The sequence below is a fragment of the Phyllobates terribilis genome, unplaced genomic scaffold, assembly GCF_046119375.1.
Source record: "Phyllobates terribilis strain yellow unplaced genomic scaffold, ASM4611937v1 Scaffold_49__1_contigs__length_9717188, whole genome shotgun sequence".
Classification (NCBI taxonomy): domain Eukaryota; kingdom Metazoa; phylum Chordata; class Amphibia; order Anura; family Dendrobatidae; genus Phyllobates; species Phyllobates terribilis.
In genome coordinates this window covers 9,268,816-9,292,737 of record NW_027362809.1, presented here as the reverse complement: position 1 = coordinate 9,292,737, position 23,922 = coordinate 9,268,816, and positions in this window count along the sequence as shown.

Genomic DNA, 23,922 nt, shown 5'->3' with positions numbered 1-23,922 from the left:
ACGGGTGCTCTATACATGGTATGTATAATGTAAGTGTCCAGGTAATCTAGTGATCGCCAGTGAAATTATACACAGGAGCTCTGTATATAGTGTCAGTGTACAGGTAATACAGTGATCACCAGTGACATTATACACAGGAGCTCTGTATATAGTGTCAGTGTACAGGTAATACAGGGATCACCAGTGACATTATACACAGGAGCTCTGTATATAGTGTCAGTGTACAGGTAATACAGTGATCACCAGTGACATTATACACAGTGTACATGTAATAGACTGACTCACCGGTGACGTCTCTAGGTGAAGTCCTTCATCTTCGCTTTTCTCCTTCATCCAGCACAGACCGCCATCACATCTTCCAGCCAGGACTCGTCTCTGCATAAAATAACACAGTTATCTAGAGCACATTCCCCAACTTCTACATTACGCAGCTGAATACAGACGTGCATCCACCATCAATATATGGTTAGTTATTATGCAACCTACCATTCCAAATATAAATTGTAATCCACCACTGTGCCCCCATTAACTGTAAATAGGCACTTAATATATAATTTAATTAGAACCTCTACTCTTTCCGCCAATTTGTTACCAGTCACACTCCTGCATCCGCAACGCCCCCTACTCTATACTTCCTGCTCCCCGCATTCAATATTTACATGCACCCCCTGCCCCAATTCATTATATCATGTCCGTGCTCTCCCCACCCCATCATCATTTATCATTTACTCTCCCCCACCCCACATTCGTTATGTGCAGCTCATTATCCCCTACTCCCAATTCCCCCATGTGCAGCTCTCAAACCCCCCCATGTGCAGCTCTCACCCCCCCATGTGCACATCTCTCACCCCCTCCCCCACATGTGCCCCTCTCGTCCCCCTCCCCCACATGTGCCCCTCTCTCATCCCCCTCCACCACATGTGCACCTCTCTCATCCCCCCCACATGTGCATCTCCCATCTCCCCCCCCACCACATGTGTATCTCCCATCCCCCCCCCACACATGTGCATCTCCCATCCCCCCCCACACATGTGCATCTCCCATCTCCCCCCCACACACATGTGCATCTCCCATCTCCCCCCCACACACATGTGCATCTCCCATCTCCCCCCCACACACATGTGCATCTCCCATCCCCCCCCCCACACACATGTGCATCTCCCCCCCCCACACACATGTGCATCTCCCATCTCCCCCCCACACACATGTGCATCTCCCATCTCCCCCCCCACACACATGTGCATCTCCCATCTCCCCCCCCACACACATGTGCATCTCCCATCTCCCCCCCCACACACATGTGCATCTCCCATCTCCCCCCCCACACACACATGTGCATCTCCCATCTCCCCCCCCACACACACACATGTGCATCTCCCATCTCCCCCCCACACACACACACACACACACATGTGCATCTCCCATCTCTCCACTCCTAGTTAATTGTATTTTAAAAAAAATAAAACTTGTTATACTTACCCCCATGCGATCCCTGCAGAATCCTGGCGCTCGTCCAAATCGCTGACAGCAGGTTCTCCTGACTTCCGGCCATGTGACTGCACCGTCACATGACCGGAAGTCAGGGGAATCATGAAGGCGCTGCTGCAACAGCGCAGCTCAGCGCTGAAATGTCCCGGACCCGGCGCATAGCATGGGGCCGGGGGCCCCATGAGGAGAGAGACGCACAAGAGGGGGGCCCCCGAGGGGGCCCCTACCGGCCGGGCCCCATACTGGAGTCAGGGCAGTCATGCCCTGATGGCGGCCCTGCTGGAGGCTGGAGGGGCCCCCTCTCCCTCGGGGCCCCCGTTCAATGAACCGGCTGCACGGGCGGTAGTTCCGCCCCTGCTATGTCTCCCTAGCAGGTTAGCCAAAGTGAAAAACGATGTAAGGGAACCTCTGCCAAAGGCAGAGGGAACTCACCGATACCGCGGCGACCGCTCCTTCTGAGTGTGTGGCGGTGGACGGGGAGCAGAGAGCAGGAGGTGCCCGATGGAACACGGAAGCCGGAGGAGAAGCAGGGACTGACACAGCGCGCGCCCAAGCCAAGAGCTTCCTGCCTGAGATATGAAGCCAGGAGACGCTAACCCACGCCCCCGCTAAGCCGCGCCCCGACAGAGCCCGCGCTATTCAGAGAGATTCCTGCCTCTATGAAGGCAGGAAGCAAGAAAAGAAAAAGCGTGCGCTAATACAAAAAGCTTCCTGCCTGATACACGGCAGGAAGCTAAGCACTGTGGGGCCACATATAAACATTACTGGCCTCCGTCTCTGCTACCCCCAGTAAAGGCAGCATCTGCAATAGACAAAAACACACAGGCAGTCACACTTCTAGAAACGGCGGCTGCTGCCGCAGCCGTTAAGGTACTCTTGTGCAAAAGAGCACTTACCCGGCTGAACGCCACAGAGATCCTCAGGGATGTGTGGCGCCGTGGCCCTTTGCTCCCCCCTACGGCGGAACACGCAGGGACCCCCAGATGTGGTGTGCGCCTCCGCCAGGGAGTGCCCTGTATCCCCCGGGGCCGGCAGGCTTCTGTGGGGACCTCCTCTATTGGTCTATTAGTCCATCTATACTGACCTCCATCAGGTTGCAAATTCAATATCATTTTTTTCTGCATGTAGCTCTGAAAAAATATTTCAGCTTGTAGCAGTGTGTGGGACTTGTTCTATTAGTCCATCTATACTGACCTCCATCAGGTTGCAAATTCAATATCATTTTTATCTGCATCTAACCCAGCCAATACTTTTGGCCTAATACCACAGTTTGGCCACTCAGCTCTGCTCGGTTCCCATCCATTGTTTTTTTGTGCAAACAACTCCAGAGTTGTGAATTAGTTAACCACCAAAATGAGTGGAAAAAGGCCTGCTGCTGGTGGAAAGGGGAATAAGCGTGTTGGGAAGGAGAAAAAGGTTGTGTCCGTGGGGTAGGTGTTAAAGCAACAGTAACATCTGTAGAAGAAAGACCATCTTCCAGCCAAACTAAAATGTCTACTTCTTTTAGCGGACAATGTGATAAGATCCCTTTCTTACAGCCACGCCAATCGCTACAAATTCCAGATGAGGCACAAAAACAGCAGGTGCTTCAACGGATATCAAGTGCACCTTTAAGTGGGCTCTCCTCCACCTGAACTTCAACATCACAAATACTCCAGTCCTCAGAGGTGTCACCCCAATCGCACTTGCTTCCTCACAGCTCCCAAATCTCCAGCTGCCCGTCTGAGTATGGGGTAGAACAGATGGTTGAGTCTGCAGAGCTGTTTACTCATACTATAGCCTGGGAATCAGAGGTCGGCTCCAGAGCTTCTGTAAATCCAGACGAGGAAATGATCTGCACTGATGCCCAGAATCTTTATGAGTCGGATCCAGGACCAGACGCAGAAGGTTCTGACCATAATGTAGACCCTCATTCCCAAACTTTAACTCCTGTTGGTGGAGACAATGAGGAAGACGATGATGAGACTCAAATACCTGAGTGGAGCGACAACTTTAGTTTTTTGTCAGGGCAGGAACAGGTTGGCTCTGAGGACGACGGGTGTGATAACACTCAGGGTGATGATGATGAGGTTGGAGATCCCACTTACTGTCAACCCACAGTCAGCTAAGAGATGAGGTCAGCAGAGGTGGTGGAGGAGGATGCTAGTGACGACGAGGTCAGGTTGCGCCTTCCTGGACAGAGACGTAGTACTGGAAGCACGTCAACAACTGCATCCTCAAACACAACTCTGCCTCTGACCACAAGTCGTGGTGGCTCTTCAGGTCGCATGGGTGCTAAGCCTTGCATAGCCTGGGCATTTTTTCAGATCGATAAAGATGACCCAACTCGTGTTATCTGTAACATTTGTCAGCAAAAGCTAAGTAGAGGCCAAAAAATACATAGTTTGAGTACTTCATGCATGAACCGGCACATGGACATGAAGCATAAGTTGCAGTGGGAAGCTCACTGTGCTACAATGCGGCCTAGCCGGCCGGGCCAACCACCGTCTGCCACATCTTGTGCATCTGCGGCCTCTTCATCCTGGGGGGACAGCAGTCACACCTGTTTTGGGACGCAGACCTGCTGACGCGCCCCCTGGGCCTGTGCTGCTGGGGGTAGTAGTCCTCGTGGCGGTGACCCGGTCCGTGCCCAGGGTGTCAAACTAAGCGGCGGAGTTTAGTATAAGATGTTATAGTGTTCGACTACGCCACCCGTTGAATGCGGTTATGAAACCGCCACTGCAGGGCAGACCGCTGAGGCCGGTGGTACGGTTGTGCAGCGTGGATAGTATAACCCCCAACGGGAGGGGTATGGCCTCAGGGTAGCGGACGTGGATGATGGGGATAGTAGAATTGCTCGCAGGCACCAGGAACCACTCAGACGGTGCGGTGTAGTTCAGGGTCTTTACTGGTGGCAAAGGTAGACCCTCCCGGGAGTACTGGCTAGCGATCGGGGCCTGGTCAGTCCGTGAGCAGATAGGATCTCCCCTGGCCAGGCGGAGTTGTAGGCCTCCCCACTAATTGTACTCTTCCTGGCTACCTTGCTAGAAGCGGGTAAAAGTAGCCCACGTCCCTGAGTGTACCGTGTGGTGCTCACCCGTATGGCCGGTGACTCGGGGCCTTCTGGTAGCCTCCGCTCCACGACAGCGGTGCTGGTCCCTTGCGTGTGACCGTGCCTTCGGGTTTCTTGGCCAGAGGACCTGAAATCCCCTGCCGGTCGGTTTCTGCTGCTGGGTATGGCTCAGTCCCCACAGCCTCGGACTCCGTGTCCGGTGAGATCTCTTCAGTCAGGACGAGCTCTACAGCTTCCAGTCTCTGACCCCTTTTATCACTGCTCCCACAGAGCTCCTGATCTTGCTCTCCCTGTATCAGCTCCACTCCAGACCAGACTGTGTCTCTGTCTGGGACTCCTCTTCTTCTCTTCTTTTTCTTTTTCTAACCCCACCTCAGCCCCAGTTTATATAGGGAAAGTTCTTCCCCTCCCAGGACTGGGCAGGAGGTGTGGCATGCTTAGGGTTCCTGACCAGGAGACCTCCCACCTGCTCACAGACGTAATATTGCTATTACTGTGGTAACCAGAACCCTGGGGTGCCACACTGCCACCTCTTTACCCGCAACAGCCAGCGTGATTGGCAGGTCATCATTTTCTTTGGAGGTGGTAACACCAGCTGGTGTTGAGAGCTGTCCGACATCGATAGCGCCACCTTTGGATCAAGGCAACCTAACATGTCCGCCTGCATCTTCCTCACAGACCGGCAGTTTGCCGGGGACACCCTTTTCAACCCCGTCTAAGCACAACAGCCAGCCCTCGGTCCCTCAGATGTGGACAAGTAAAAGACCATTTCCTCCTAGCCATGAGAAAGCTAAGAGGTTGAATTTCACCATCTGCAAGCTCTTGGCTACAGAAATTCTGCCTTTCCGCCTAGTGGACACAGAGGATTTTCGAGACCTTATGTCCGTCGCAGTGCCCCAGTACCAGATGCCCAGTCGGCACTACTTCTCAAAGAAAGGTGTGCCTGCGCTCCACCAGCATGTCGCACACAACATCACCGCTTCTTTGAGAAACTCTGTGTGTGACAGGATGCATTTCACCACAGACACTTGGATGAGTAGGCATGGACAGGGGCGATACATGTCGCTGACTGGGCACTGGGTAACTATGGTGGCAGCAGGACAAGGGGCTCCTGTCCAAGTCTTGCCATCCCCACGGGTTGTGCGTCAATCCTCTTTATCTCAAAGTTCCTCCACTGCTTCTGCCTCCTCAACCTCCTCTCGGTCCTCCACCTGCACCCAAAGCCTGTCTGGTCATGCCACAAGCATTCTAACTGCGCAGAAGGGATCCTGCACACCTCCTTACTATGCTGGCAGTAGGGCTCAACGTCATCAGGTGATTTTTACTTTGAAATGTCTGGAAAATGTGAGTCACACAGCTGAGGAGTTGTGGTCAGCTCTGGAGAACCAATTTCATGAATGGTTGTCTCCACTGGACCTGAAACCAGGGAAGGCCGTGTGCGACAATGCTGCAAACCTGGGTGCGGCCCTTCGCCGGGGCAATGTCACACACGTGCCTTGTATGGCTCACGTGTTGAACCTGGTAGTCCAGCAATTTTTAGCCCACTATCCCGGACTAGATGGCCTTCTGCAGAGGGCACGGTCGCTGTGTGCACCCCGCAGCTCAGAGACTTACATCTCTACAGAAGTCGTTGGGCCTGCCACTTCACCAGCTAAAATGCGATGTGCCTACCCGGTAGAATTCAACTCTGCACATGTTGCAGTGACTGTGGCAGCACCGACAAGCCCTGGTGCAATACGTTCTGACTTATAGCCTGGGCCAACGAGATCCAGAGGTGGGGCAAATCACGCTGGAGGAGTGGTCTCAGATCAGGGACCTATGCACCCTTCTGCACAGTTTTGAAATGGCGACGAAGATGTTTAGTGCTGACTATGCCATTATCAGCATGACTATTCCGGTGATTTACATGCTGGAGCACATGTTAAACAGAATTCGGAGTCAGGTGGTGGCACAAGAGGAGGTGGAGGAAGTAGAGGAGGAGGAGTTGTATGCGGAAGGGCTAACATCTGCAAGGTCCAGACGGTCGGCAGCACCAAGGCGGCAGGCATGTGAAGGTGGGGGAGATGGTTTTACCAGGGTGCATGGAAGCAGCTAAACTAGTGAGGAAGGTGCAGGAGCCCAGGAAGAAGTGGAGGACGAACTGATGGAAGACTCATCAGATGAGGGAGACCTTGATCACATTTCTGTTGTGCGAGGTTGGGGGGAGAGGACAGAGGAAGGAAGCATGATTGTTACCTCGCCACCAACACAACAGGGACTTGGTGCTCCTGGATGCGCAACACACGAGTGCCTTCTTGCTGCACTACCTGCAACATGACCCTCGAATAGTGAGAATTAGAAATAATCCTGACTACTGGGTTGCTACACTGTTATATCCCCGGTACAAAAGTAAATTTGCAGAAATTATTCCTGCCATAGAGAGGGATGCACGCATGCAGGAGTATCAGCAGAGACTGTTGCAGAATCTTACATGTGCTTTTCCACAAAACACCAGTGGTGCACGTATTGAATCTCACAGTTCCAACTTGCCAACCGTGGGACCGTCGAGTGTCCAGCACTCAAACCGTAACAGAAACACAGTATCTGCTGGTAACATCAATTTTGCGGAATCATTTCACCACTTTTTTAGCCCATCCTTTGCAAGGCCACAGGAGACAAGAAGTCTGACACATAGTCAACGCCTAGAGACGATGGTACAGGAGTATCTCCAAGTAAACATTGAAGCCATGACTGTGTCACTGGACCCTTGCTCTTTTTGGGCTTCCAATCTGGATAAATGGCCGGAGCTCGCCACTTACGTCTTGGAGATTTTGTCATGCCCCGCAGCCAGCGTTCTGTCTGAACGTGTGTTCAGCGCTGCTGGTGGTGTGCTGACAGATAAGCGCACGCGGCTCTCCACTGATAATGTAGACAGACTCACGTTCATAAAGATGAACAAATCATGGATCCGAAATGACTTTTCTACCCCTGTGTCATCCTGGGGAGAGTAAAAGCTTCATGATTGGTTAAAATCACCTCACCAACCGTTTTAAGCTTTCAAATTACTTGTTAGAACCTTGCTCTTAGGTTTTTTCTATTGCTGGTCACATGACCTTGTTGGCCTATTTAGTCTTGCTCCGCCCTTCTGGCTTTGCTGGACTTCATTGTATTACTACTCTTTAGCTAGCCAGTGCTCAGTATCTAACTCTGTTAGTTTGCTTGGTCTTCGGACCTCTGTGTTCTATATTGTTTGTTTGTTCGTCTGTATGCTACTATTTCTGTTAGGAGGTGTCCATTTTGCTCCCAGTCCCTAGTACTTGTAGGGATTCCTCCCCCACATCTATAGGTCTCCGTACAGACTAGCTGAGGACTTTAGCAGGTCTGATCGCAGGATCAGGTTCCCTGTTACATCGTAGGGATCAAGCTGAGTTCTATCGTAGGGACAGATCTCCTCTCTTTCCTTAGCTCTGGTAGCAGAACATAACAGTAAGTCCAGCCTGCAAATTCTCTAAGGAAAGATTTTTCTGTTCCATCATGGTGTCGGTTCAGGATTTGGCTCAACGCCTGCAGGGACTCTCTCTGGAGGTGGCCGATCTTCATCAGCACGTGAGTAACTGTCCTGGAGCACATTTCTTGGAGCCTAAGGTACGTTTGCCTGATTTATTTTTTGGTGAACACCAAGAATTTTTTTCATTTAAAAATGCTTGCTTATTGTATTTTCGTTTGAGACCCAGGTCCTCTGGGGATGAATACCAGCGAGTAGGGTTCATAATGTCACTTTTGCGCAAAGAGCCTCAGGAGTGGGCCTTTTCTTTGCAACCTAGTGATACATGCTTTAGATCAGTGGATAGTTTTTTTCTGCTTTGGGGCTATTATATGATGATCCTGACCGTGTCTCATCTGCTGAGACTGAGTTGAGATGTTTGAGACAGGGATCAGGTAATGTGGAAAAATATTGTACTCATTTCCGTCGGTGGTCTACTCAAATAGGGTGGAACGATTCTGCTCTGAAGAGTCTGTTTCTTGCTGGGCTTAGTGAAAGGGTTAAAGACCTGCTAATTGCTTATCCCACACCTGAAGATTTGCAACAGGCTATGCAATTAGCTATACGGGTGGATAGGAGACTGCGTGCAAGGGTTAATGAGAGCAAATCCTCTGCTATGTCAGTTTCTGGTCATGAGAATGTGTGTACTGACAGTGGAGAGCCGATGGAGATTGGAGCGATGGCACCTCGCTCTCAAGAAAAGGACCGCAGATTTTCTGAAGGTTTGTGTTTCTATTGCGGAAATTCTGGTCATTTCATTAAAAGCTGTGTGCTTCGTATGAAGAAAGAAAAAAAAATGGTCAGTCATGCCCGTATTGCCTGTTTAAATTCCAAGGGTGTATTTTTAGCTGCTTCCACTTTTGCTCAGGAAAAATTAATGGAATTTCGGGTGTTTGTCGATTGTGGGTCTACTCTGAATGTAATTGATGGGGGATTCTTGGAAAAACTCAATTTAAAACCCGAACCTTTGTCATCCCCCATTGCTGTGGTTTCTGTGGATGGCTCCCCTTTGAAGAATGTTACTCTCAGGGTCTGTGAGTTTCCCCTCACTATTAATGGTGTTCACCATGAGAAATTGGATTTGGTAGTTTTGAATAACTTGCCTTCTCCGGTGGTGTTGGGATTGCCCTGGTTAAAATTGCACAATCCTGTACTGGATTGGTCTACCAATGAAATTAAATCCTGGAGCCATAAATGTTATGACAAGTGTTGTAACGGGCGTATTGCAGCTGTGGATAGGGGGAAATTGCCTGTTCCTATTCAGGATTTTTGGAGAGTATTTTCTGAGAAGGAATCGCAGGTTTTGCCTCCCCATAGAGACTATGATTGTACTATTGAATTTGTCCCTGGAGCGACTCTTCCTAAAAGTCGTTTATTTAACCTTACTATTCCTGAGAGAAAGGCTTTGGAGGAATACATACAGACAAGTTTGGCCGCCGGTCACATTAGGCCCTCTAAGTCTCCTGTGGCGGTTGGATTTTTTTTTGTAAAAAAAAAGGACGGCGGTTTACGTCCTTGTCTGGATTTTCGGGAGATTAACAAAATTACTGTACGCAATCCTTACCCACTGCCATTGATTCCTGATCTGTTTAACCAGTTAGTGGGGGCCAAGTGGTTCTCTAAAATTGACCTTCGGGGGGCATACAATCTGTTGCGCATGAAGGAGGGTGACGAATGGAAGACTGCTTTTAACACTCCTGTGGGTCATTTTGAGAATTTGGTTATGCCTTTTGGTCTTACTAATGCTCCTGCATTTTTTTCAGAATCTTATTAATGACATCCTTAGACCTTTGATCGGCAAAAATGTGGTTGTGTATTTGGATGACATTTTGATTTATTCGCCGGATCTGGAGTCTCATTGGCGGAGCGTACGTGAAGTATTACAGTTATTAATTGACAATTCGCTTTTTGCTAAGCTGGAGAAATGTGAGTTCGCTGTACAGAGAATTAGTTTTTTGGGCTACATTATCTCCAGTGAAGGTTTTGAGATGGACCCGGTTAAAGTTCAAGCTGTGCAGGAATGGCCTAGGCCTATTGGTTTGAAATCGATACAGAGGTTTTTGGGTTTCACCAATTATTATAGAAAATTCATTAAAAATGTTTCTATTATTGTCAAACCTCTGACCGATCTCACCAGGAAAGGTGCTGATGCGGTTCAGTGGACTTCTGAGGCCATTGAAGCTTTTGTGTATCTCAAGGAGAGGTTCACCTCTGCTCCCATCCTTATGCAGCCTGATGTGACTAAGCCGTTTTTGGTTGAGGTTGATGCTTCCTCTGTGGGGGTTGGCGCAGTATTGTCTCAGGATAACGGGGATGGAGTACATCCCTGTGCCTTTTTTTCAAAAAATTTTTCGGAGACTGAACTGAATTACGATATTGGTAATCGGGAATTATTGGCTATTAAACTCGCATTTGAACACTGGCGCCACCTCTTGGAAGGTGCTGAATTTCCCGTTCAGGTTTTTACGGATCATAAAAATCTGATATATCTTGATGCTGCCAAGCGCCTGAATGCCCGTCAGGCTAGGTGGGCACTGTTTTTCTCGCGGTTTAATTTTTCCGTTACTTACATCCCAGGTACTAAGAATGTTAAGGCGGATGCCTTGTCTCGCAGTTTTTCTCCCATAGTCGGTGCTGAGAAAGAGGAGAACATTTTACAAGAAGGTGTTGTGATAGCTGCTTTGGACTCCGTTTTGGAAGATGAGATTCTTAAAGCACAGGAGAATGCCCCATCTAACACTCCCCATGGGAGGTTGTTTGTGCCTGGGACCTTAAGGAGAGATTTGTTTGTTGAGTGTCACGAATCTCGGTTGGCAGGTCATCCCAGAATCTCTGAGACCAAGAGACTGGTGGGTCGCAGTTTTTGGTGGCCTGGATGGCAGAAGTAAGTCATTAAGTGGGTGCGTCAATGTACTATATGTGCTAGATCTAAGTCCTCACATACTCCTGCTGCGGGGTTACTTTGCCCTCTGGAGGTTCCCAGTGCTCCTTGGACACATTTGGCTATGGACTTTATAACTGACCTTCCCCCCTCTGAGGGTTTTACTGTCATCTGGGTGGTCGTGGACCGTTTTAGCAAGATGTGTCACTTGGTTCCCTTCGTCAAACTGCCCTGCGCTAAGACTCTCGCTAAGGCCTTTGTCAAGGAAATTGTCAGACTTCATGGCGTTCCTACTGACATTGTTTCTGATAGGGGACCTCAGTTCGTGGCTCGTTTTTGGCGCGCCTTTTGTGACAGGTTGGGAGTTCATTTGTCGTTCTCATCCGGATATCATCCTGAATCTAATGGCCAGACAGAAAGGAAAAACCAGGATGTTGAGCAGTTCTTGCGTTGTTTTGTGGCAGACAATCAAGAGGGGTGGTCTGAGTTTCTGCCACTTGCTGAATTTGCTCTGAACATTCATACATCTTCTTCTGCTGGTTGTTCGCCTTTTTTTTGTTGTTCTGGGAGACATCCGTCGTTTGGGTCGTTCTCCAAGTTGGTATCTGCCGTGCCTGAGAGGAGAATTTTTCCGGCGATTTGGAGAGAGTTTGGACGGATGTACGTGGTAATCTTCAGGAGGCTAACAGAAAATCTAAAGACTACTTTGATAGGAAACGACAGGAGGTTTTGTTCGCTGTTGGTGACATGGTTTGGTTGTCCTCTAGGAATCTGCGGTTGAGGATTCCTTCTAAGAAATTGGGTCCCAAGTTTGTTGGGCCCTTTAAGGTGCTTCAGGTTGTCAACCAATCTGCTGTTAAGTTGGAGGTTCCTACCTCCTGGAGAATTAATCCGGTGTTTCATGTCTCTCTGTTGAAAAAAGCTGTTGTGTCGGATTGTGACGCCTCTGCCTCTGTTCCTCCGGTGGTGGAGGACGGGGAATATGAAATTTCTCGCATCCTTAATTCTAGACGGTATAGAGGTAGTTTGCAGTATCTCGTGGCCTGGAAAGGTTTCAGACCCGAGGATAACTCATGGGTGAGGTCGGAGGATGTTTCCGCGTCCAGACTTATCAGAGCGTTTCACAGGAGATTTCCTGATAAGCCTGGTCCTAGGGGATCCGGAGGATCCTCTTAGAAGGGGGGGTACTGTTAGAACCTTGCTCTTAGGTTTTTTCTATTGCTGGTCACATGACCTTGTTGGCCTATTTAGTCTTGCTCCGCCCTTCTGGCTTTGCTGGACTTCATTGTATTACTACTCTTTAGCTAGCCAGTGCTCAGTATCTAACTCTGTTAGTTTGCTTGGTCTTCGGACCTCTGTGTTCTATATATTTTGTTTGTTTGTCTGTCTGCTACTATTTCTGTTAGGAGGTGTCCACTTTGCTCTCAGTCCTTGGTACTTGTAGGGATTCCTCCCCCACATCTATAGGTCTCCGTACAGACTAGCTGAGGACTTTAGCAGGTCTGATCGCAGGATCAGGTTCCCTGTTACATCGTAGGGATCAAGCTGAGTTCTATCGTAGGGACAGATCTCCTCTCTTTCCTTAGCTCTGGTAGCAGAACATAACATTACTAATCATGTTTATCTGTATCTTGGCTGGAAAATTATTTGGGCTTTGTAGCAGTGTGCAGTACTGATTCTATTAGGCCATCTATACTAAGCTCCACCAGATTTAAAATTACTAATCATGTTTATCTGTATCTTGGCTGGAAAATAATTTGGGCTTTGTAGCAGTGTGCAGTACTGATTCTATTAGGCCATCTATACTAAGCTCCACCAGATTTAAAATTAATAATAATTTTTAGCTGCATCTAGCCCGGAAAATAATTTTGGGGCTCCTAGATGCGCAAGACACATGAGTGCCTTCTTGCTGCACTACCTGCAACATGACCCTCAGATTATCAGAATTCGAAGTAATCCTGACTACTGGGTTGCCACACTCTTAGATCCCCCACACTCTTCGATCAACCTTTTCATTTTAATAAAGCACAAAAAAATGGTCATTTTTGAAATTATAAGCATTAGCAGGTTATTAGAAACTGAAATCGAACAGTTTTCAACTCAAAACTTTATTCTAGGTGATGTTACATTTGCACATAGGAACCCTTGCTCGAAAGGAGCTTCTGAACACTCTCGTCCATTGAATTTGTCAGGTTTTGGATGGTTTCTGCTTCAATTGTTTTGCATGAGGACAGAATACCCTCCCAGAGCTGTTGCTTAGATGTGAACTGCCTCCTGCCATCATAGACACTCCTTTTGATGATGCTCCAGAGGTTCTGAATGGGGTAGAGGTCAGGGGAGCATGGGGGTCACACCATAAGTTTGTCCCCTTTTATGCCCATATCAGCCAGAGATGCAGATGTGTTATGTGCAGCATGAGACAGTGCATTATCATACTTGAAAATGATCTTGCTGTGGAATACACGGTTCTTCTTCTTGAACCATGGCAGGAAGTGCTGTTTGAGAAACTCCACATACATTATGGAGTTCATCTTTACCCCTTCAGGGATCCTAAAGGGGCCGACAATCTCTCTCCAGCCCAAAACATTACTCCACCTCCTCCTTGTTGGCGCTGTAGCCGTGTTTGCGTGGGGTGTCCATCAACCAGCCATCCTCCACTCCATCCATCTGGACCATCGAGCGTTGCACTGCACTCATCCGTGAACAAAACAGTTTTGAAGTCAGTCTTCATGCATTGTTTGGCCCACTGGAGCCGTTTCTGCTTGTGTGCAGTGGATAGAGGAGGTCGACAGGATGGCTTACACACAGCTGCAAACCTCTGAAGGACCCTGCATCTTGTTTTTCGGGGGACGTTGGAGGCACCAGCAGCTTCAAAAAGTTGTCTGCTGCTATGACAAGGCTTTTTTGCCGCTGCTCTTTTAACCTGACGTAATTGCCTGTAGGAAAGAGTCCTCAATTTGCCCTTATCAGCACGCACACGTGTGTACTGTGAATCAGCTACATACTTCTTGATTGCCAAGACACTTCATCCTGATCATCGCACAATGTTGATTGTAGTCATGGCTTGACCTAAACACTCCACAATTTGTTGCTTCTCAGCAGCCGACACATCATATTTCTTTCCCATTTTGGCAGAAAATGTAGGCTGCTTAATAATGTGGGACAGCCTTCTTAAGTAGTCTTGCCTTTCATTGGACACACCTGCCAAACTAATTAGCACAGGTGTCTGCAATTGCTTACAGTGATATAAAGAGCCCTGACACACATCACCATCAATGAGTTTAACGGACAAACAAACAAATTCTTCCCTTATCACTCCTAAACACTTTTTGCATAATAATTTGGAACACAGTGTACATGTGCTTTTCCACAAAACACCAGTGGTTCACGTAGTGAATCTTTCAATTCTAACTTGCCAACCGTGGTCTGTATGGAGTTGTTCAATAAAGGGCCCAAAATTAAGATAACATAGACGGGAGAGGTCTCTATGAATAGGAATTCCTAAATATTTGATACCCTGTGAGGGCCAGGCAAAGGGAAAGTTGGACTGGATGGAATCCTGTACGGATTTGGGGAGGGAGACATCGAGGGCCTCAGACTTCGCTGCATTGATTTTAAAATTTGACCATGTAACAAAGTGATCTATTTCAGCCATAACAGCAGGGATGGATATATGTGATTGAGTGATATATACTAGGACATCATCAGCAAATAGAGAGCACTTGTACTTGGTGCCTCCCACCTCAATCCACCTAATATTGGGGTTATGGCGAATTGATGAGAGCAGGTGCTCCGTCACTAGGATGTATAAGAGAGGGGACAGAGGACATCCCTGCCTTGTCCCATTGGTGATTATGAAAGGTGATGAAAATGTTCTGACGCGCCCCCTGGGCCTTGGGACACCCGGAGCCAGACCCTTTTTGGTGGATGCTGGTGGTTGTAGTCTCCGTGGCGGCGACCCGGTTCCGTGGCTCAGGGCGGTCAAACCAGTGGCGGAACTATTTATGTGGTTTTGATGTTTAAATGTCCGACTACGCCACCCGTGGATTGCGGTCAGAGTGAACCGCCGCTGCAGGGCAGACCGCTGAGGCTGGTGCTGTGGGTGCAGCAGAGCGTAGTATAACTCCCCACGGGAGGAGTATAGCCTCAGGGCAGTGTATGCAGAGGATGGGGGTGATGGTGCAGGGCAGCAGCAGTAACGACACGGAGTCCAGGGCCTTTACTCACTGTTCTTATTATCCAGACCACTTCTGCAGGTAACGGCTGCCCACGTCGTACTGTGCTCACCAGGTGAGGGGCTCAGACAACTCCCAGATAACTTTGGAGCGCTTCACAGTACCCCTTTGTGTGTCCTTTGTCTGGCCTTTCTTACCAACGCTTCTGTCCGGCTGCCTCGGGCCTCCTCTTGGTAAACTTGGCGCCAGTTTCCCTGATCCTATGTGGTGCCTTCCTAGCGGGTGTAGCGAGGGGCTGCGCCACATAAAATGTCACAGCCTCCGGTTTCTATCTGAGGGTCGTTTCCCGCCTCCACTAGTTCGGGGACCGGTCTCCCCCTTTGGCCTGACCCCTCCACGCAGGTGGATTCGGGCGTGCGGTGGCGACTCGCCCGTCCGCACCCCTGGGATCCCTTCGTTCCTCGTTCCTGGAGCCTTCTCCGCTCCTCTTCCTTCCTTCTCCCTCTTCCAGGCCTAGGCCTCTGTTACTAGGCCCGCCTCCGGAGCAGAGCTCATGCAGAGCCCCTGCTCCCTGTCACTTCTGCTCAGACTTCTCTGCACTGAACTAAGATGGTGCCCACCTTTTATACTTCCTTCTCAATGCACCCAGGAACTGCTTCCTCCCTGCTCCTGCACTACAGGGTTCCCCTTCCTCAGTGTTCCCTCCCCCCACTCCAGCCAGGGACAGGGACAGTCCTGCCCATCTCAGGGGCATATTGGTCGCCCTGCCCCACGGCAATGTGGTGTAATGCATGCCGGTGTCGAGGGTCCTGATCCACACTCCATCCTTACCTGAGAGTGAGATATCACACCTCTGGGTGAGGTGCAATACCTCTGTAGCAACCGAGCCCTCGGAGTGCTACAGTTCCATTTATCTTCAGCCTAGGTGACGTATTGCGATACAGGGCCGTGATTTTGGCTATAAAAGGGTCCCCTAGACCCCTACCCCAAGCTTTTTAAGAGAATAATATATGGCGTGCCAGGAGACTCTATGGAATGCTTTCTCAGCATCCAACGAGAGTATCTAATTACAAATTTTTAACTGCATCTAGCCCAGGAAATACTTTGTGCCTAGTAGCAGTGTCTGCTAGTCAGCGGATTATCCCAGCTGTTAAGCAAGCCACACCACCTGTAGTTTGGACACTTAATTTTTTCAAAGGAAATGCTTCGGGACCCCGGGATACTCAGTGAAGAGCATCAGGAGGCACCCCAAGGCATAGGGGCTGTAAAAGGATTTCAAGTGTATTCATTCAAATTAGAGAGACAATTGAATTTAAAAAGCTTAGACCTGCCTCCACCACAGGGGGGCTCGCTCGACCCACCAGCGGACAGGCACCAGTATTGGGAGAGGGGGGCTGGCCGTCAGGGTCCACCGCGGCTCTGGCACAAACCCGGCGACACGGAGGTGGCACGGGCAGGAACGGACTGGCCGTGTCGGCTTCTCACTTTTTGGATTTTAGAAGGGCATGACATGCCTATATCTGTGTCTCCCCCTCCTTTTACTCCTCCACCTCTTTTCTTTTCGCATGACTATATGTACTTGTCACTTTTCCATGTGTTAGTTATGTCTTCTGAGCAGTTTGTCAGCTTTTGGACACCTTTGAAGGTGTTTTCTATGTGTTTCTATGTGTTTTTGTTTGCGTGCCATTGGTTTTAACGGTGTTCGAAGGTGTTCGACGAACAGTTCGGCGAACACAAGGGTGTTCGATGAACCGAACCGAACACTACGGGGGTGGCTCAACACTATTTAGGATAAAAAGCATGCAGTCCTCGATAAAATTAATCTGTTCTTCTGGCATGGTGGTGTGTTTTAGGAAGAATTTGGCTGCTTGGTAGCCTTTTTGATGTTGGATGACTGTATAGAGGGACGTGATGTCCAGTGTTCCTATTATATAGTGGTTTTCCCATCTAATTTTATTCAGTAATTGTAGAGTGTGTTTTGTATCTTTGAGATGAGCTGGCAGGAGGGGGACTAGGTTTTGTAGATGACTGTCAATAAATCTCGATAAATTGGAGGTTAGACTTTGAATCCCCGATATAATAGGTCTGCCGGGTGGGTTAATCAATGACTTATGAATTTTTGGGAGATAGTAGAATACAGCTATTCTAGGATACGGTGTAAGTATGTATTCGTACTCATTTTTAGTGAGAAGGCCTTCACTTAGGCCTTTGTTTAGCAGTTGCTTCAGTTCTATACTATATTTTGGAGTTGGGTCAAAGGACATTAATTCATAGGTTTGAGTATCGTTTAGGAGTCTAAGGCATTCGTTATGATATTGTGCATAGTCCAAAATGACAATACCTCCGCCTTTGTCTGCCGGGCGTATAACCAGGTCCCGGTTTTGCGCTAATGTTTGAATTGCCTTACGTTCACCTCTGGTAAGGTTATGTTTGATTGTAGAGCAATTTTTATCACTTATACGGTAAATGTCATCTATCACGTTTTTTTTAAATGCTTCCATTGACTCTGAATATTCATTCAGAGGATGGAAGTTTGATTTCTTTTTTAGTGTGCTATGATGGAGAATCTGATTAGTGGTATGAGGGGAAGTTGTGGTGATGCTATTGTTATTTTTATTTTTTGTCGCATGAATTTTTTCACCCCTATAAAGGCCTCGAATTTATCAAATCGGGATGCTGGTGCGTATTTCAGGCCCTTGTTCAATAATTTACATTCATCCGGTTTTAAGGTATAGTGGCTCAGGTTGAAAATAGAGGAGTTGTCTTGATTCATTAATAGGGCCTATATTAACTCCTTCCCTCTCCTTCCCTTCTAGGTCCTCCTCACCTACCTCAAGCTATCTACCCATTAACCTCTTGAAGCACGCTCCAAGCAAGATCCCTACCCATTGTGTTTTTAGTTGCAAATGGTCAGCCAACATCATGGTTTTTTAAATTAACAAACAATTTTATCCCAAAAATTTTTTTGACAATACCTTTTATTATCTAATAAAATATTTATCTATTTGCCTACATCACCTTTTTAGTACCTCTAACCTACCAAGACCAGCGCAGATACCCTATTCTTATTTGTATTTAACCCTTGCAGCCTTTCTGGTTCACTGCTTGTATCAGCTGCAGGTCTAGGTTATAGTCTAACAGCGCCCCCTATCAGTAACAACTTTTAATAGATAAATCTAAAAGAACCCTTATCAATATACATAAAGACACAACCCAGGCTATCCCTAGAATTCCCTATTGGACTCGTGGCCTTCTTACCAGTGGAGGTTGACACCCTAGCGAATGGATTTGGGGTCCCCTCTCCACGTCGGCTCTCCCTTAACCCTTTTTACCCTTAAACAGACATACACATACATAAAAAAGTCATCAAAGATTGATGGATACCGGCAGTCGTGTTACTGCCCACCTCCGCCCATCAGCACCCGTACTGCCTGGCCGACCACATGCACAGAATGATGGAGGTGGATGCGTCTGCTGACGCTCCCTCCTCCAAGCAGTATATAATACATCAGTCAAGCAAAAACAAGGGAAATGCAAAAATAAATATAGTGCACTGATATGGACAACTAAGTCAAATGTACCAATAAGTGAGTACGTTGATAGGATGTAAAAGTATTAGCTCAAAAAGCCGTTCTAGACAAATAAAGTGCAGCAGTGCTGATAATTCGGGGCAAGGAGAGGTCAACAATATGCCCCTACCGTAATAAGAAGCCCATATGTTCAGTCGCAAGAAATAGACAACAATTTTTCATGCTGGACATGGAGAGGCTATGTGGGGCTCATGCTGGACATGGGGAGGCTATGTGGGGCTTATACTGTATATAGAGAGGCTATGTGGGCCTCATGCTGTATATAGAGGTTATGTGGGGCTCATGCTGTATATGTGGAGGCTATGTGGGGCTCATGCTGTATATGTGGAGGCTATGTGGGGCTCATGCTGTATATAGAGAGGCTATGTGGGGCTCATGCTCTATATAGGGAAGCTATGTGGGGCTCATGCTGTATATAGGGAGGCTATGTGGGGCTCATGGTGTATATAGGAAGGCTATGTGGGGCTCATGCTATATATAGGGAGCCTATGTGGGGCTATTAAGGTTCATAGGGGCTGTGTGTGGGCTCTTACGGTATATAGGGGGCTCATATGTTATATAGAAGGGGAAATATTTATATATACACGGTATATAGAGGGAAATAAGCATACTTAATTCTGTTCAATATTAAGTGTTCTAATTATTTTAGATTAATATTAATTGTAATTAATATGTTAATATTGATATTTAGCAAAATCAATTATAAACCCTCCATAGACTTTATTACACATGATTACATTGAATAGCATTGGCTGCAGGGCTTGTCCTAAGCACATTCTAGAATGTTGTGACATCACAAGATCTTCACCATCGTCACCTCTGCCTGGATATTATGACATCATGAGGAATATATAAGCAACCGCTCACCCGGAACTCCTTTGAGAGTTTATAGTAGGCGTTCAGAGTAAGTAAGTGTTTCTTATACTTCTGGTCTGTCCGTATTATTTCCCATTTTCTGTCTATATACGTTTCTGATTTCTTATGACAAGCTTCATCTACTCCCCAATTCTCATTTCCCATACATTTTTAATGAGAAAGCCTTATATTTATTAATTAGCTCGTTATGGCAATATTTACTATTGATACAATTGGTTTTTAAGATCAGGCTATTCAGAAGGAAACCTCTCTATTTCTTCAATTCAGGATTTTGCAGTTATTTAGATTTGAAAAATATCGAGCGAAAATCGAAGCTCAATTTATGTACCGGTAAGTCCTAAATAAGAAAAGTCATGTAATTCAGAACAGTGATTGTAATGCTGCCTCTATAAGTATATATAATAATGAATTTCTGTTTTCTGATGTCCGTTCTTTACGCACGGCAAATGCCCGGACCAGTCAGGCCAGTACGATTACCACGATACCAAACTTGTATTTTTTCATTTAAGTGGTGAAAAAAAATTAGCAAAAATTAGCTTGGGAAATTTCCATCAGCTTTTTTATTTTTTCATACAAAGATAAATGGATGACATACTGATGGTAAAAATGGACACATGGACCAAAAAAAAAAAAGATGAAAATCGGAAGCCGCACACTAATGAAAATTAGATGGTTTGCTTTTGTGCAGATGAGAAAAAAAATTATGTGTGAATATGGCCTAAAAATAAGTCGCCCAACTGAGTGACTTTTATTAAATACTTCAGTAAATCTAATTCTAAACTATTGTTTGTGTTTTCAGATGCAAGTGTAAATCACAGGTAAAAGTCCTTCCTCTCACTGTACAGTGGTGTGGTGCGCACAGGGCCGGTTTTAGACAAAGTGGGCTCTGGGCAAAAGTTTAAAGTGGGACCCCCAATGTTCACATATTGCAGCATCACACAGAAACATTTCAGTTGTATTCACATGCACTGAGTTCAGGCCGTTAAACGAACGCGATCAACAATATTGAAGTCGTTCAACCATTGTTTCCCGACCTCTTTACACCGACTGAGGAAGAACGATGGACACAATCACTGATAACATGATACTGTATGGGGACAGATTGATCTATCAGCAGCATATCTGAACTTTTCTCTGAGCGATGTGCTGCAGAGAACAATGATTTTTGTACCGGCATAAACAATTCAGTCACTGAATGAATAGGCAGCATTTTGATTGTTTAGTGTAATGCACAGCCCATAGTCCTCCATATAGTATAATGCACAGCCCATAGTACTCTACATAGTATAATGCACTCCCCATAGTACTCCATATAGTATAATGCACAGCCCATAGTACTCTACATAGTATAATACACTCCCCATAGTACTCCACATAGTATAATGCACTCCCCATAGTACTCCATATAGTATAATGCACTCCCCATAGTACTCCACATAGTATAATACACTCCCCATAGTACTCCACATAGTATAATGCACTCCCCATAGTCCTCCGCATAGTATAATACACCCCATAGTCCTCCGCATAGTATAATACACTCCATAGTCATCCATATAGTATAATACACTCCCCATAGTCCTCCATATAGTATAATGCACAGCCCATAGTACTCCACATAGTATAATGCACTCCCCATAGTACTCCACATAGTATAATGCACTCCCCATAGTACTCCACATAGTATAATACACTCCCCATAGTCCTCCGCATAGTATAATACACTCCATAGTCCTCCGTATAGTATAATACACTCCATAGTACTCCGCATAGTATAATACATCCCATAACCCTCCATATAGTATAATACACTCCATAGTTCTCCGCATAGTATAATGCACTCCCCATAGTACTCCACATAGTATAATGTACTCCCCATAGTCCTCGGCATAGTATAATACACCCCATAGTCCTCCGCATAGTATAATACACTCCATAGTCCTCAGTATAGTATAATACATTCCATAGTCCTCCATATAGTATAATACACCCCATAGTCCTCCGCATAGTATAATACACTCCCCATAGTCCTCCATATGGTATAATACACTCCATAGTCCTCCATATAGTATAATACACAGCCCATAGTCCTCCATATAGTAAAATACACTCCCCATAGTCCTCCATATAGTATAATGCATCCCATAGTCCTCCATATAGTATAATACTCAGCCCATAGTCCTCCATATAGTATATTGCACAACCCATAGTACTCCACATAGTATAATGTACTCCCCATAGTCCTCCGCATAGTATAATGCACTCCCCATAGTCCTCCGCATAGTATAAAACACCCCATAGTCCTCCATATAGTATAATACACTCCATAGTACTCCGCATAGTATAATACATCCCATAGTCCTCCATATAGTATAATACATCCCATAGTCCTCCGCATAGTATAATACATCCCATAGCCCATAGTTCTCCATACAGCATAATGCACTCCCCATAGTCCTCCATATAGTATAATACACTCCCCATAGTCCTCTATACAGTATAATGCACTCCCCATAGTCCTCCACATAGTATAATACACTCCCCATAGTCCTCCACATAGTATAATGCACTCCCCATAGTCCTCCGCATAGTGTAATACACCCCATAGTCCTCCGCATAGTATAATACACTCCATAGTCCTCCATATAGTATAATACACTCCCCATAGTCCTCCATATAGTATAATGCACAGCCCATAGTACTCCACATAGTATAATGCACTCCCCATAGTACTCCACATAGTATAATGCACCCCTCCTCATAGTCCTCCATATAGTATAATACACTCCCCATAGTCCTCAATATAGTATAATGCATCCCATAGTCCTCCATACAGTATAATGCACAACCCATAGCCCTCAATACAGTATAATGCATCCCATAGTCCTTCATATACTATAATGCATTCCACATAGTCCTCCATACAGTATAATGCAGCCCCATATAGTGCATATATAGTACACTGCAGCCCAATAGAGTACACTGCAGCCCATTAGAGTACACTGCCGCCCCACAGAGTACACTGCTGCCCCACAGAGTACAATGCCGCCCCACAGGGTACAATGCCGCCCCACAGGGTACAATGCCGCCCCACAGGGTACAATGCCGCCCCACAGGGTACAATGCCGCCCCACAGGGTACAATGCCGCCCCATAGAGTTCAATGCCGCCCCATACAGTATAATACAGTCTCATACAATATAATACAGCCCAATACAGTATAATGGCGCTCCAAAAAGTATAATGCCACCACAAAGAGTATAATGCCATCCCATAGAGTACAATGCCGCACCATAGAGTACAGTGCCGCCCCATAGAGTACAATGTCGCCCCATAGAGTACAATGTCGCCCCATAGAGTACAAAGTCGCCCCATAGAGTACAATGCCGCCCCATAGAGTACAATGCCGCTCCATAGAGTACAATGCCGCCCCATAGAGTACAATACTGCCCCACCATAGAGTATAATGCCGCCCCATTGAGTATAATGCAGCCCCATAGGGTACAATTCAGCCCCATAGAATATAATACAGCCTCATACAGTACAATGCTACCCCACCATAAAGTATAATGCAGCCACATGGAGTATAATGCTGCCCAATAGAGTATGATGCCGCCACATAGCATAGCATACAATGCAGACCTATAGAGTACAATTCTGCCCCATAAAGTATAAAGCAGCCACCCCATAGAGTATAATTCAGCCACTCCAAAGAGTATAATTCAAACCCCCTCAGAGCATAATGCAGCTACCCCTCAGAGTATAATGCAGGCCCATAGAGTACAATGCCACCCCACCTGAAAGCATAATGCAGACCCATAGAGTAGAATGCTGCCCCAGAGAATACAATGCTGCCCCATAGAGTATAATACAGCCCGATACAGTATAATGCTGCCCCACCATAAAGTATATTGCAGCCCCATAGAGTAGAATGCAGCCCCATAGAGTACAATGCAGCCCCATAGGGTACAATGCAGCCCCATAGAGTACAATGCAGCCCCATAGAGTACAATGCAGCCCCATAGAGTATAATGCCGCCCCATAGAGTACAATGCAGCCCCATAGAGTACAATGCAGCCCCACAGGGTATAATACAGCCCCACAGGGTATAATGCTGCTCCATAGAGTATAATACCGCCCCATAGAGTACAATACCGCCCTATAGAGTATAATGCAGCTCCACAGAGTATAATGCTGCCCCATAAAGTATAATGCCGCCGCACAGCATACAATGCAGACCCATAGAGTACAATGCCACCCCACAGAGTATAAATCCGTCCCATAGAATACAATGCAGCTCCATAGAGTACAATGCCGCCCCATAGAGTACAATGCCGC